At 41.9% G+C, this 16535-nt stretch overlaps 1 pseudogene; it reads right to left on the bottom strand.

Annotated features, from left to right (window-relative positions):
* Positions 1-6281: 6281 nt before the first annotated feature.
* Positions 6282-16312, bottom strand: LOC137848885 (ATPase family AAA domain-containing protein 2-like; annotated as a pseudogene).
* Between the last annotated feature and the right edge of the window lie 223 nt (positions 16313-16535).

Raw genomic sequence — 16535 nt, forward strand, 5'->3', positions numbered from 1 at the left:
TTGAGGGGAATTTGCAATTACATTTTCATTTCCAACCAAACGCAGCCTGACACAAATTGGGAGCAAAAGGAACTAATCATCTGGAAGCCGGGATATGCATCATTCGCCATTTTCTAAGAAAATGACAAAAATATAAAACCCCAGCAGTCTGAGAACGTGAGCACTGAGGTAAAGGCCTGATCAAACAAACGCGCACAACTATGATTTGTCCTTTTAACTCAGCAAAAGTCTGCAAACTGCCATGGTAGCAAATGAGGAGAAGGAGCTGGTATTTACAGAAGTTGCAGCTGAAGATTCAGATAAACCATTCGGGTCGATGCTCCCTTCCTGCAGGTTTAAGCTGCGGTCACATCGCCTATTTCAAACCCTTTTGATTTCTACCAGTCACCCCAGATCCCACCTATTCTGCACGTTTTCCAATCAATGAATTCACTACATGATTTCTGGGGCACAAGAGCAGGCCTGGTGAAGAGGAGCATGCCTGGTGCCATCATTCAATCAAATCAAAAGCGTCCAGGAGAAGCCCGGGGTGTGGTACTCACAGGGAATGTTTGCGAGCGGCCAAGTTCAGCAGAAGAGAATAGGCAGGACTGGAAGCCCAGGGGAACGAGATGCATCTGTTGTTGTAGGCAGCCCCAGCAAAATGTTACAGCTTCACTAGCCTGGGGCATGATTCCCCCCTTCCCTTTTCACAGCCAAGTACAATATTAGCTTGCCTTTTCTTTTTTTTATTATTATTATTATTATTTTTATTTCTTTTTGCCATCGTCAGGCTGAGGCCGGCTGAGAATATTTTGTGTCTAGACTAATAAATGTTTGTGCAGATTTTGCAAGAGCGGCTTATGGGAACAGAATCCACTTTTTGTTTTCTGCTGGAGGAAAAAAAATAAAATAAAAATAAAGGAGGAGCATTAAAAGCAACCAAGCACCCCTGTGCATTTGTTTGAAATTGCGTATTACGGTGCTGCTATTTTATGTGCAATCAATACATAATTTGGAAGAAAAAAATGCTTTTAAAATTCAGAGCTATCCCTGAGCAGCTAAGGTTCTCTTGGAAACTGAAGGAGGAGTCTGAAATTATTGTTCTTTTGTTTGCCTCCCCCAGTGGGAAAGGCAGCACACAAGTAGAAACCACTGTGCTTTGAGGCGGCATGAATCATTAAGAATAAAGATTCCTCCCCCCCCTCCCCCTCCAATTAAACATGAGATATTAAAACTGAATCTAGGACAAAGGTAAACTAAACAGACTCCTTCCTTCCCAGGCAGTCAGTGGGTTAAATCAAATATCAAAGGGGCAACATCAACCTTATAACTTCCTCTGCCGAAATTAAAAAAAAAATAAAGGTAACTTCTATTTTGCCTGCCCCGACCCCAATCGCATCGCCCGAATGGGTGCAAACTGCTGGGATATGTGAGGGCCCAAGCCTACATTTTCCCTTTTTCGTATTTGTTGGAGGAGGGCGGGGTATCTCCAGATGAAATGGCTGACCGAGCTTTTTATTTCCTCGCTTTGGGTGGAAATGACTGAATCTTTCCAGGCAGCGGAGCAGTGCTCGACCGGCTCCCTCGGCCTCCCCGCGTGGGAAGAGCTCTGCCGGGAGCAGCCCGCGTAACCCTCAGATGCCAGCCCCATCAGGATTAGGTCCAGCAATGGGATGTTGGCTCCTCTAAGTGAGGACGCATCCTCTCGAAACACATACACAGAGATTTAAATGAGATATTCCCAAGAACACCTGCCTATTCTTTCAGCACGTGTGCAAAGAGTAAATTCATTTTACTTCATTCCTCTTTTTCTCAACTCTCCCCTCCTTCCTCCGGAAGGAAACAGCCAAGCAATATTAGCAGGGCCTTCCTTTTCCCCTGGTGGAGTCCAAGAACGCGAGAATTGAGAAAAGCGACTTGTCAGGAATCAAGTTTAAGAAGAGTGTTTGTGGACTGCGAGGTAAAATACCGGAAGCTGTAATCAGAAACACAACTTTGAACTAAAAAAAGCTTCTTTCCATTGTAAATTATTCCAGTTAGTGAAATAACAAATTAGTTCTCTGCTCAGCCACAGCCTCCTCCACCAAATTTAAGTAGAACCTGCAAAGAAGTTGAAGTTGTAAAACATTTGTCAGATGCAAGGGGCAGCGGCTTCAAGCTGTGGGTCAAGAAGGCCAAGACACCCAACGAGAACCTGCAACACCAAGTGGCTTTCTGGAACGGCTCCAAACACAACTGGAAGCCTGTTGGTTTTTTTGGAAGTGAGCTCTTCTGGACCTGTTAGGTGCAAGCAGAAGTCAAACTTTCAAAGCATGTTTGCATCGTTAAGCTCTCCATGATCCATCTCCAAGGTCTTCTAAGAGCTAGTAGCAACGTGGTCAGAGTTCTTGCCTGTTTTTCCCTTCACGTTCTCCCACGTCAGCAGCCGTGTGCTCCCTTTGGGCTGACTTCCAGAGCTGGGTAGAAAGGATCCCCTGGAAGCAGAGATGCTGCTTTATGCAACACCTTGCAGCTCACTGCACTCTGAAGGGTACACGAAAAGAGGTGAGTGGTCCTGGTGTGGTTCCTTCCAGCTCTCAGAAAGGCAAGAGAACTGGAAATGAACCATCAGCCAAAGGGAGGCACGGCGCAGCCTTACGAAATGCCATCTGGCTGCTACAGGATAAGGAAAGGAGGCATTTTTGGTGGCTCCCATCTCCACAGAAAAAGAAACAACTATTTATGCAGCAGAGTGGTTGGAGTATTTCAGGAGGCCCTGAGCTACCCCAAAAACCAACAACGAAACCACAAACCAAACCGAAACCAAACCAAACTAACGTGATGGACTGCAATAAAAGATGAACATCAGAATTAATACTACCAATGACAATAAAGATGTTGAAAACTTGAGTCATCACATCCCTTGTGTAGACTGCAGGAGGAAGCACCTTTAGTGCCTGATGTGACAGTGTCAGAAAGTTAATTAATAACACCACAAAACTGGATTCCTGTGAGCACACACTCGGCAAAGGTGATACAACCGACAGCCGGACTTGAACACTGATACTGGTACCTGACTGAGAAATAGCGAGGAAACAAAGGGAGGAGGGGAAACCGTGCTATCCTGAAAATTGCATCACTTGTTTACAAGTCACCGGCAACTCCGAGGCAAACCATCTCGGACATTTATGGATCAGTGACCTCACGTCTCTGGCACAGGACGGAGAGGGAATACCGACCGTGAGTTCACAGAAGGGAACAGCGCGTCCAGGCCCTCCTGCACTGCGCCAAATGTGGTCAGAATGTCCCCTCCCCTCATCACCCCAAAACTTATCACGTAGGACTTCTATTAAACAGACCCCAAAGAGCTCGTTCTGTCAATTTTGCAACAGGCTCAGCATTTCTCAAAATTAGAGAGGCTAATTTCATAATATACAAAAATACTGCATCTGGCACAGGGGAATTCTCAGCTAGACTTCAGCCTTGAGACAAAGTGAAACTGAATATGGAGTATAACGGAATATGTCCTATTTGAGCATTAAAAAAAAGCTGAAATTAGACATACTTTGAGCTCATAGCGATCCACAATAACTATGTAGTCTGTCTCCGTAGGGACTTGTACAGTGTTCTCATCACTTATCTGTTGTTGGTCTTCTTCCCAAGAACGTCCAGGAGTCACCGCTTGAAATGCCCAGGAATCTGGAAGGACACAGATTTCTTCAGTCAGGTTTTCTGTTTATCTAGAATACAGTCTCAGTGAAGTATCCTGTACCTGCCAAACAGTCTCTTTCTACAAATACAGAGACAGAATTGTTATCGTCTTCACTGAGAAATACTTGGCTTCTCCCTTCTTTCCAGCTAAAGTCACTGCTCCACAAAAATTAGAAACTAAGACAAAAAAAGCAAACAAAAATACCCACAAACAAACCAAAAGCACTAATGAAAAGCTTAATAGTGGAAAAAAATAGTCATGTTGCCAATTCAGGTTAGGGAACGCATCTTAGAGTACAACATTAGGGCTTAAGTCTCCTATTCCACATGTTACTCTGGATCCACGCATCTTGAAGTGCAGCTTTTTCACCTAAGCTGCTCGTTATTGGAAAGCACCTCGTACAATAAAAGAATGTCAGTGACTGCTGGCTTTCAGTTAGGTACCATTAGAAAAAAACAGACTTCAGAATCAAAAAAACAGCACCTACAGAAACATGCGGGCTTGGCTTGCACAATTAGAGGAGCAACATCATTACGGAATAAACTGTGTGATGACTTTTGAGAGCTGTAACAGAAAAAATAGAGTGAAATTGAAGGCTAAAGCTAATAAATAGTGCAATCCTCCTCAGCAAGAATAAGGTGCTAAAGGATCCGTTGGACTTCTCCCTTACCATTTGAACTTGGATTTTCATTAGTTATAGTTCCCCATCTTGGTGGGGAATATTCACAAAGCTTAGCACTTTCCTTTTCAGTGTTAAGTTTTACTTGACATATGTCAGAAACATGTTTGTCCACAAACTCTTCTTCATCACTATCGTTTTGGTCATCTGTTGGTACTCTGTTCTCTGTATCGAATTGAGAACTCCTTCTTCGCTTTGCTGCAGCATGCGCACAGTTGTTCCTTCTGCACTTTCTTTCTGACGCACCTACAAAGAGACAGCATAAAAAAGTAATCCAAAACATAACCAAAAGAATTCTTTCTTCAAAATCCATTATCTTCATCTTACTTGACTGACAAGGAAAACAAAGGAACTGAGCTACCACTGCCTACATATGCTGAGAAAAGAGTTGAAAGTTAATGGGGTCAGTTTGCTATTAAGATTAAAAACAAGCAAACAAACCACACACACTGCTATGGAATTTCATTCACTAAACAGTCACTTTCAGGATTTTACATGCTGAGGATTCTTACTTTGGATTGGCAGTATTAATACAACGTGAGGTTATTTGATAAAGTCACTGTCTTACTGCATGAACTAATACAGATGAACATCATAAAAGCCTCTGGAAATAAGCTCTCCTTCGAGTCTGGTATCAAGCTGAAGACTTCAAAAGCTGAATACATGTTTGGAAGAGATTAATTAATGAGACAATTTTAAGGGAATATTCAAAGGAGAAAAAACGTGAAGACTTATACCTCGTATGCTTCCTGATTCGGTAAACCTTTTGTGAAAAAACAAACTTTGTGGTTTTGCCCAACATTCGTAGTATTCATATAGTATTGCAAAAGGATATGGGTGGAGTCCATGGCAAAATTCCCACTCTCACTAGTTAGACTTCCCTCCTTCAACTGGAAATCACAGTATGAGGTAGCTAAGATTTTAGCATTTGGGGAAGGGAGGGGTGGAGTGGGGGTAAAAATACCATTTTGCATAATTAAAAACTAGTTAAGTATTCAGAAACTGCCATCCACAACATTTTTTACCTCAAGAATTAGCAATTTAGGGGCGACTAAATGGCAATTGGGCCGTCAAAGTTTTTGTTTGTTTGTTTTGTTTTATTTTGTTTTTTGTTTTTTTTTTTTTTTTTTTTTTTTTTTATATTGTAAACCAACTTTCTTTGAACTTTAATTCATAACTATATTGAATGGATGACCTCTGGATTTCTCTCTCACATTTTGAAGTAAATTTGAAAACAAAATACCTCTGGCATAAAGAGCCAGGCATCAGAGACACCTGTTGCGCCTCAAGAACAGAGAAGGTATGAATGACAAGAGCAGCTGAATAAAATGCAACTTACCATTAGAAATGGGTGTACTGGCATCTACAGGTGCCGCTGTCATCGCCTCATTTTCATTACTCTCTTCATCTGGTTTGTCGTCTTCAGTAGCAGGGTTCTGCTGTGGTGACTTGGAGTTGTCACATGGAGCACATGCTGGAGAGGTGCGACCTTGCAATAAAGAATAGATACCAAAGATCTTCGTTGTGCATTTTCAGTTACAAATGCAGAGACAAGTCTTAAAATCCTTAGCGTTAAAGCACGTACCTCTTTTCTCACGAGATTCTTTAATTTGTTCACAAAGTCGTCCAAACTCTGTATCCATTTTGTTCCTCACCATTGAATATGCAGTGTCTTGCAAAACATAGGCTCTGTGACAATCTGAAATTTTACAGACTTTAACTGAATGTTGTCTACCAACCAATGAGACTGTTTTGATCACAGAAAAAAATTGCTTTCTTCATAGGTTGGTTCCGAAAGGTTATCTCAGTGAATATTTTCAGCATATCAACATAGAAGTTAATTAAAACAAAAGCACTAGTTCCTTGGGAACATTTATATCACAATTCCATGCCCAAGTAGCAAAATGATAAAATATTTACAATGTGGTAAGAGATGTTCTCTGTGGATGTCCAAAATCATCGAATCCATCCAAAGTCTATTGTCCGCACACAGCATTTATCCATCTATACGTTTGACAGATTTTTTAAACTAGGGCTAAAAAGCACATCCTCACTTGTAGATCTTTGATCTGGGTAGTACTCTAAGGCATTGTTACAGATTAGATCGATGTCCTTCAGATAGTCTCCTGCAGCGGGGTACTGGCACGAGTCAATTTGAGTCAGAACTGTTGAAAGATCCATCGGCTCTTTAATCCTTGTGGCATAGTCAGGTACCTGCAGATCAAATACAAGCATTCAGAGGTTTTCTTAACCTTGCACACTGTCTACCAAAATTACTCTGAAAACTTTAAATAAACGACTTCCTAAAAACCCTGAACATTTGCGATGCATCAGAAGATGCTGAAATTAACCAGTTTGCTTCTCAAAAATGGAAGGGCTCTTTCAACTGGCATTAGAGCTGCTAGGAGAGGACAACAAGTAGGGAGGTCAGAAGCACGTGCATGGTACAGAAGAAACACTGAGGGTGGGAAATTCATTTCACTTTGCTTCAGAAAATCACAACAGTGAAAGCTGAGTAAGCCATCCGACATTCTTTTTGCTGTCAACATTGAGGAAAAGGTGCATAAATTGCACCTGTGAAGTACCTATTGCAGGCATCTACTTTAGAATGAGATAACTGGGCCCAGAGGTGCTGATTTCTTCCCTCAGACCATAAGAGGAGCCTAATGACTAGTTCAGATGAAGACATACGTATCTGTCTAGATTTTTCACAGCTCAAGAACCTAGGAGAAAAGGGGAAGAAAAGCCAGTGGATGCCCACATGAAGAGGCCTTTGCTGATCCGCAGGTATAGTCAAGTTACACCTGTCTTTGAAATATACGCCCCTAGTTTAGGCTTATCTAATCAATTAAGGAGAAAAAGGGATCTAAGCAGCCTATTGGAGGAAAAAGAAAACACACTGCACTTATGGTTGATTCCTCTTGAGGAGTTCCAGATGAAACAGAGAACAGGATCTCAAAACTTATTTTTACAAACTGCTGCTCCTATTCCTGTTCCCACAGGAACTGACAGTCCAATAAAGGGCTTTAAGCAGCCTATTGGAGGAAAAAGAAAACACACTGCACTTATGGTTGATTCCTCTTGAGGAGTTCCAGATGAAACAGAGAACAGGATCTCAAAACTTATTTTTACAAACTGCTGCTCCTATTCCTGTTCCCACAGGAACTGACAGTCCAATAAAGGGCTTCATTAAAGTAGTCCTGTAAGTACTGTTTGTAATTATAAGGAAAGATCTCTGTGCTTTTCAGTGCTGTGACATGCCTACATATCAAAGCCTTTTCACGAGCAGACTGTGTTGGCATTTGGACTGGCTTTTTAGAATGAAACCAGGGCTTTCAGCGAATAATCCGATAAGAGACATCTGAGAGTCAGCAGAAGTAAAAGCACTGCCTCTGCTTCTTGCAAAATCCTAATAGTGCAGCCCTAAAAACGAAGTTGAACCTTCCCCAAAACGCTGAGAAATACGAACGCTGAGAAGTTACAGACACACACAGATCAGCACTAGTTTACCTTCTGTGGGTCAACGGGCTTTGCAAATTCCCTGAAACGTCTGTCAGTGGCAGGTCTGTGAGTAACGTCCCTCAAGAAAATTCTAAGTTCACGCAAGGTATCCTCCTCTTCCTCCTCCAGCATCCCTACTTCTTCCTCTTGTGGCTTCTGAGGCTCAGCTGGTGGTGCTACAGGCAGGACTTCCAATGTCCGATCAACTTCAATTAATCAGGAAAAATTAGCCAATTTACAGTACTCAAATACAAGCATATGACAAAATTACTGACAGAAAATGACCACCAAAGCAAATCCCAAAGAGCTAGTAACTTCGATAGGAAAGTTTTAGATGTACTTCTTATATCCTCCTCACCTGTTTTCTTTACAGGAGGCTTAGCCACTAGATTTAGAATTAGGTCCTCAAAAAAAGCTGCTCTCTCTGCCCTACCAGGCAACTCAATATTGCACACTTCTCCAAATTCCTTATTAAATAATTTTTGGATCTAAAGCAGAAGGAGGAAAGACATTTCAGATTTAAGGCCACAAAAACTCATCTTCTATTCCAAAAAGATGAGTACCTTTTAAAATGAATAATAACCTGAAGAACACAAACTGAAAAAAAGTTATCTTCCTGGCCTTAAATGGCTACATTTTCACAGGCTGGCACGGCAAATTCAAATATCACCTTTAAGAATCACCTGTAGAATTAAATCTTGGTGAAGGGATTGTACGCTACACTGATAAAGTAATGGCTTTCACCACATCCAACATCACTTCCTTTGTATTTACTTGCCTTGCTGCATCCTTTACTTAGAACCTTTATGGCTATAGAGGGAAGAGAAAGGCTTCAGCAGACAAGTGAGGGCTTTTTGCTGAGTTTTTATTTCTCTACCAAAAGGTGTCTGAAGTAGCTAGTACCTCTACATCTTCCTCCATTTTCAATTTCTAGTATTAAAAGGTAGGTAAGGAATTTCACTACTTATTTTAGAAGCAATTTAGAACCTGTACAAAAACTTCTGTGGGAACTCAAGCACTTTCAAAGCAGTTGATAATAAACACATCTAGGTAAGACCTGTTCTCTTCCCCCAGTAACTGAGACAAAATAATCGGAATGAGAACAGCGTGTTCCTGTTTTGGGCACCTTCCCTTAATGTAAACTCTCAGAAGTCAATGAAGTTCTGCATGTACTTTTACTACAGTTTATTTAGGAATACAACTAGAATTCCATTCCAAAGTTACTTGAGCAGAAATTGGAACTCAGCTTTCCAGCTTGGAAAGCTTTGGCCTATATGAAGAAAGAAACTGATTTTTTTTTTTTTTTTAATCAAAGTGTTTCAATTCTCTACTAAATTGCATTATTAGCAGTTTACCCAACATAGCATGGAATGGCAGACTGTCAGAAGAAATCTCTTCAGTAAAAACATCTTCTTGTCATTTCAAGCACTGCATATTCTTGACTGAACCACTTTGTAGCCACCAGAATTATTGTATTAATTTATTATTTGCATGCATGAGAAGGGGGTGAAAGTCACTTGCTTGACTCAGAAAAAACCTTAAGCAGATGCTTTCACAGTATTCTTTTTCTCTAAGCAAATTTTAAGTGATTTGTTAGGGTGCCTGAGTAATAACAGTAGGCATTTAAGAAAGTGCAGCATTTTGATGCTGAAAGCATTCATAAATTACAAGACACTGAAGAAATAGTAAGAAAAGTATTGACAAATACCTCTTCTGGGAGATCTGAGTGACGTACATCAGACGTAGCAAGCAGCAAAACTGGCGAAAATGCTGGAAGAGTTAGAGTTAGAAAAGTAAGTTTCAAGGCAGGTCCAACGTTGTCCCACCATAAATGGATATCTGGGACATAAATTATGCTTGGTGCTGTCTTCTGAGCATTTCGGATCAGCTAGTGAAAAGGAAAGCTTGGGTAAGAAAACTAAAACACGTAGAATAACCTGTTAATACATAGCTACATAGCCACCTGACTGCCCCATGAAAGGAAACTCTGTGAACAGAGTGGCAAGCATCCTTTCACATAAGGAATTTCTCTGTGCACCCTTTCAGATTACCAGTATTCGAAGAACTCTAGTCAGAAGATGGGAAGGATATATTCAGGCAGTGGCTAGACACCGTAGCTATATGGCCACAGCCACAATCATCGCATAACAAAGAAAGGAAATGTCCCTCTTATGGGACACATCAGTATTCAGTCGTGTAACATGTCTGTCCTTACTTGTATGGCTCTCAAATGTTCCCACTAAAGGTAAAAATATTTTAAGGTAGTGATGCCAAACAATAAAATGGATTTCCTGCCTAAAAGTAAAAACACCAGATCTGTTTATTTTTTCTAGTTAAAACCACATCAGCGTGCAAATGAAGTGTTTAGTGAATGTTAATGCTTTTATTGCACATACTGCAACGGCACAAGTTGTGTATGTCCGTGTGAAAACAAAATAAACAGAAGCCCCAAACCTTGGTTGCCTTACTAATACAATTTAGAAGAAGGCTACAAAAAGTAGCCGACATGCAGTCTGATACAGAGCCATCTACTGGGAGCACACAGTCTTCGGAGGCAATGAGAACTACTTTCTGGATCCCAGGGAGATGAGCAGCATTTCTTTCCACAAAGAGATGTTTATTAGCAACACCGCCCAGCTTCCTGAGCTGCTAGCAACATCATCACTGTAAAATTGGGTATGGAAAATGTGGACATGTACAACATCCAGATTGTTTGTGGTTTTGTCTAAAAGAAAAGGGGATTTTCAGACAGAAGCAAACATCCCGGCACATTAAAACAACGCCACCTCCATTACCAATGAATTTTGCTCACCTTACTTGCAACTCGATTGATCCTTTACATACAGTCAGTGAATCCGATGAGAATAAAAAGAAAAAAGGTACCTGTCTGCAGATCTCTTCTGGCGGTGCAACGTTTGTAAGCAGAACAGAAAGGTCCAGGGTGTGAACGGGAAACTTCTCCAAAGCGTGCAACACCACGGGTGCCACGTAAGAAACCTGGCCGTACCCTTCTTTTCCTACTATTAGCAGACGGGGCCGGCGTGATGTTGGTTCACAGAAAGCACTCCTAGAACAAGAGTTAAGAAAACAAGTTTATAAATGAGGTGCTGAATAGACACACACAGATGTTCCAAGTAATTTTCCTATAGACTTACTTTTCCATCCCCAAATAATCCAAATGGTAGCAGTACATTAAATACATGTAAGATTTCCAGTTAAGTTATTCAGTCATTCCAATTGTTTCATCTTCTTCCCTTGTGTTGCCTATTCTGTACTGAACCAAGACTGCAAATTAATATCCCTGCAATCTTGCATTACTACTAGGAAATAAATTTGTGAGGAGCATTTGTTTCCCCACTTCAATCAGGCTGTACCTTTGCTGGCTTACATCAAAGATTCTAGAGACTTAGCCTTGCTCTAGAGGACAGAAAATCTTCTGGACAGCACAGCAATAGAAACTGAGAAAAAGAACTGATCCAGCTGTGACAACATGATCTAACTTTCCAACAGTGGGCTTGCATGACTTCCATACTAAAATACCACAAGATTAACACAACTTGGTGGCTTAACAAATAAAGACACCATTCAGATTTTTCTCAAGGTGTTTTAACAAGCCATTTCTCAGTTTTCTTTCTGCTACATAATTCACCATTGGTTTAAGAATCCTGGAAAACAGAAGGGCAAAAGGTGGCAACACAAACCCATAAAGTTGGGGTATTTTTAGCTAAAAGGACAGACAGGACATTTATGTGGTCTTGAGTCTTTCAAAGAATGCCATGGATTAAGTCAACGTGTTCTGGTAGTCTACGGATCACTTTGGCTTAGGAAGACAAGCCTGGGCTTTTCAATTTGGTCATTCAGAGCAACTTCATTACCACTTTAGTCCCTTCACCCTTTCTCCTTGTGAATACCAAGCACCCCTTCAACACACAAACTTGATGTTACCCCTTCGTCTACCACCCCTCACACTTTTAACAGCTGGAACTGTTTACAAAGACTCAGCAGTCCTGAGAATTTAAACATAACAGGGATCTATCTTTCTTTACCTGCTGAAACAGAGGCATTTTTTCTCTGGTCCGTCAGGCATTCCCTCTTTTAATTCATCTCCAGAAACCAAGGATGCATCGTCATCACTGTCGAACGTATCATCTTGTAAAATAGGATTTAAATGGTCTGAAAGACAAAAGAGGTTTGTTAACTTTCCTGAATAGCCTTTGTCTCGTTCTCTTACATGAATACAGCTTCTAAATCAGTGCCAAAACCCTTTCTTCATTTGAGAGCACACACTGAAAGCTATTTCCTAGAGTTCATCCCACCACAGATCTAAGGAGATGGCACAAGGCCCTACAAAGCTGTACTAAGTCCCACTGATGTGTACGTATAAGGTACGCTACTCTTGGTGATTTTTTTCTCCCCCTTAGAATAAAGGAGATTACAAACAATTTCCGCAGTTGCTAAATAGCTAAAAAAAAAACACAAACAAACAAACAAACAAACAAACAAAAAAAAAAAACAAAAAAAAAACCAAGACCATTTCTTTCTGGAGGAGGTTCCCACAATGAAAGCACGGGGATTAAGGATGTGATGGCCACAGAATTCCATTCATCTAGTAAATATCAGCGCTAATTGATCTCACGTGCACATGTATAGTACGATCCACAAACATTTAAATTAGGAGACTGGTTAAAAATGATGATAGCTAAAACAGTATTTAGCTTAGACCAGTTATACTTGTATCCTGGTCCCGACATTCTTCAGAAAGGAATTAGAAACATTGACCTAGAAATGCTTCCCCTCCAAATATCTGAGTTTTGATTTTTTAAAGAAAAATAGGTGCCTTATACTTCAAACCTCAAGTCAACCTCTACAAATGCTAATTATCTTAGCTGCCGTCAGAAGCAGGATGCTTCAGTAGAGAACGCATCGTCCTTTACTGTGTATTGAGTCATTCAGGGCTTCCATTTGGCATTTCAGTTTCGAATCCAGAATAAAACCTATGCGTTATCTTCCAGACATGCCCAAAAGAAAGACATGCACATGCAAATAATAAAATTCTACCATCATTGTGTCTGAAAGGTTTAAGTTGATTGCACAAACCACAAGTTTTTGCTTTAGCAGAATTATAAAGAAGTGGATGCTGTGGTTATACCTTGCTGTCGGTCCTCCTTTAGTGCAAGCTGTGCATGCGGGAAGATCTTCTGCACAACTTGTAAAATATTCGCTCCTGATCTTTTAAAAAGTGGCTTGAAAATGGGTGATAGTGCTTGTCCGGGTGAAGCCACGATCCTGTTTGATGCCGGAACAACCTTCTTCAGAGCCATGAAAAAGTCCTTTGCTTTTATTTTAATAGAATTAACGTCTAGTAGCAACTTCTCCCTACTTGCATAAATCTGAGGATAGCATCGACGTAGAGAGCACAGCGCAGCTTCAGTACATTAAGATTTGATATCTGCACCACAGTATCCTAACAAACAAAAATCAAACGTTACATCAGTCAAGGCCCAGGTTTACAACATGCAACATTTAAACAATTTGTAATGCCAAAACCAAACAGGTTAACAGGGAATTCAAAGTGCTACCGCTCTGCAGGGAAGTTTCATGTTGCTCACTGCCTGATACCCTGCGCTTATGCAGCTGAAGCAGACTCCTCATCAAAAACTATACTCTTGAGGAAGATGCCCCAGAACCATTTAACGTTTTCAGACAACAAAAAGAACGACAACAAAGAGTAAATAGATGAAAGCATCTAACTCTGATTGCTATGAAGGCGTGCCAGCTGCCTTGTTGACTAGTTGTGCAGCAAGGCACAAGAGCTTGGGTACTGCCTGGTACAAGCTAAGGTTCTTTACAACTTGCTCACAAGCAAGAATCCATTTTGGTTTCAGTCTTACCAATGCATTTCTCAGCTAGTTCATCAAGCAACATGTCCGGTGGCTTAGGGGTCCAGTCACGAGTATGAATCTTGAAAATTTCTTTTCTAGCCTGGAAGCAAAATCATTGCATTTTAGCTTGTCCCAAGTTTTCCTTAAAAATACCAACAAGAAACAAACAAACCAAAAAGAAAACAAACAAACAAACAAACAAACAAACAAACAGTCCTCCCTGAAAACCCCTCATCTATTAATACACTTTTCTTACTTGCTCAACTTTCAAGTATTTTACAGTTATTTAATATACACTCTGCATTTTCAACCAGGAAATTGAATATTTCTTATTTGTTATACTGAACTTTTTCTAGGAACCTACAATGAAAGAAAAGGCATTTATAGCTTCAATAACAAGTTTCCAAACTACGAGACCTAATGACCCAGAGGAAAATACTGTAATGAAAAATTTATCCAGAAACATTTCTTTGTTGTCCAAAAAACTTCTCTAAAACTTAGCAAGCTTTCATTGTGACAGTCTCATTACTTCATCACATTTGCTTTTCAGTCAGTAAATGCACAGAAAGCACTTCTGGCACAATGCTTCAAATTGCTACAATTACTATAAAGAAGAAAATAATTATGACTCAAACTACTACCACTGATCCGGGGCACAATCAAATGCAAACACGTCCCCTATTCATTCAGAAGTGAAGGATTGAGACCAAAAACACAACTTCATGATGAAAACACCCAAGTGGACTAAATAATTAAGCAAACAGGTACAACTTTGCAGTGTCTCCACATATCACTCTTTTTTCAAGTTGTCAATTATTTTTTTTTCCTATAAAGTTGGACTTTGCCATGGTAGCACTAACATTCAATTTAAGTTCTCACCTCTTTATTTGGCAAGTTGAAGAGGAACTCTCTGCCAAAGCGTCCTGGTCTTCGTAAAGCAGGATCTATAGAATCCAGTCTGTTGGTAGCTCCGATTACCACGATCTCCCCTCTGTTATCTATGCCATCCATAAGCGTCAGAAGAGTTGAAACAATGGAACTAATAGAAAAATATAGTTTTTATTTACTGGTTCAGTAAATTTTATTACATTCCACGTGACTTTCTTGATGCCGGAACAACCTTCTTCCTAGTAGTCATTCAAAAGTGGGAAAAAAATAGTCTACCAAGTCGGGGTTTTTTTTGGTTTGATAATAAATCTGCAGACTGGTAAGTCATCAAGCACTTCAAGACTGTTTGATATAATCTCTACAGGAGGAACAGCCAGTGTTGGAAATGAAAAAAAGCAGCCCGTTTCTTCAGAGTCTTAAGCCTCTGCTACTAGGAAAAAAAAACAAAACAAAACAAAACAAGAGGAGAGGAGAACAACAGCGGGAAATTTACCTATTCTCCAGGTGTTCAATTGCAAAGCCTCCTCTGGAGGATCAACAGCTGTGAATTCAGCGTGCTTAGGAGAAATCAGATCTACGTCTGAACCACAACTATTTCAGCAGTATCACTACCATGTTACTCTGAAGAAGCAGTCAGCACCCTTTCTATGTTAGGAAATAGCTGAACAGAGTCTGTTATTCACGTGAAGTAGTCAGGCAGGTTTCTTTAGGAAGGCTGGGTTTCACTAGAACATTACTAGCCTGTAAGCCTCATGGCATCACCTTCCATCTTGACTGCTAAACCTCCTTGTCCCCTACTATCTTCTTTGCCAAGGTACAGCTGTCCATATTTACTTTTCCTACTTGGCTGGACTGAATTTAAGAAGGGATCTTGCATCTAAGAAAGGGAACAAAAGTTGCTGCCCAGCAGCGTCTGGCTCAGGGAGGAGTGGGAAAGCTCTGTGCAGCCCCCAAGGTCCGTGCAGCAGGAGGCAGGAGGTGCTCCAGGCTCACAGCAGCAGTTCCCTTGCAGCCTGTGCAGGGAGAGGCCCCTGGTGGAGCAGGCTGTCCCCCTGCAGCCCATGGGTCCCCCGTGGAGCAGATCTCCACGCTGCAGCCCCCCTGTGGCTGGAGGAGCCCCTCGGTGGAGCAGGTGGCTGTGGCCTGGAGGAGACCGCAGCCTGTGGAGAGCCCCCGCAGGAGCAGGCCCCGGGCTGGACTGGAACAGGCTGTGCTGAGCCTGCTTTGCCCGTGACGCTCCTTGTGGAGTGATCTCCCTGTCCTTCTGGCAGCCCTTGAGCCCTTTCCAGCCTCTTTTCTCCCCTTGGCGTTGGAGGAGGGGCAGGGAGAGAGCGCTTGTGCTGGAGCTCAGCTGCCCAGCTGAGGAAAACCACCACGGTTTGCTCTCTCTTGCCGCTGCTGCAGCACGCTGGTAGCAGCCAGCAGCGTCTGTTCTTCGAGCCTCAGCAAGCCCACAGCATCTTCCTTGAAGGGATCCCTTTCCTTCACGCCTGCCAGGCGCCGCCTCCAGAGGCTGAGGGCTTGTGCCCCGTTTGCAAGTGCTTTCTCAGTGCCCCCTTCCCCAGAGAAGGATCCCAGCTGCTTGGCTTCCCTGCCCTCTGCTGCCAGGCTCCCACAGCTGCTATCCCAGCAGCGCAGCAGCCAGCTGACAATGTGCTCGCCTAGAGGACAGCTGCAATCTTGTCCCATGGCTCGCAGCTCGCCCAGGGATGGGGATCACCTGCTTGCTGCTGCTTTTCTCTCTGCTCTCCTTTCCAACAGCCTCCTGTTCCCTGGGATGGCCCTACCTTGGGGTAGGCTGCCTTGCCTTCCTCTTGCTCCTTCCCCTTCTTGGGAGGACTTTCTGCCCTTCCGAAACGAGATGACTTCTGCATGCATTCCTTCCCCTTGTGTGTATTGGCGCCTGAGACAG

This window comes from Anas acuta, unplaced genomic scaffold, assembly GCF_963932015.1.
Source record: "Anas acuta unplaced genomic scaffold, bAnaAcu1.1 SCAFFOLD_162, whole genome shotgun sequence".
NCBI classification, from domain to species: domain Eukaryota; kingdom Metazoa; phylum Chordata; class Aves; order Anseriformes; family Anatidae; genus Anas; species Anas acuta.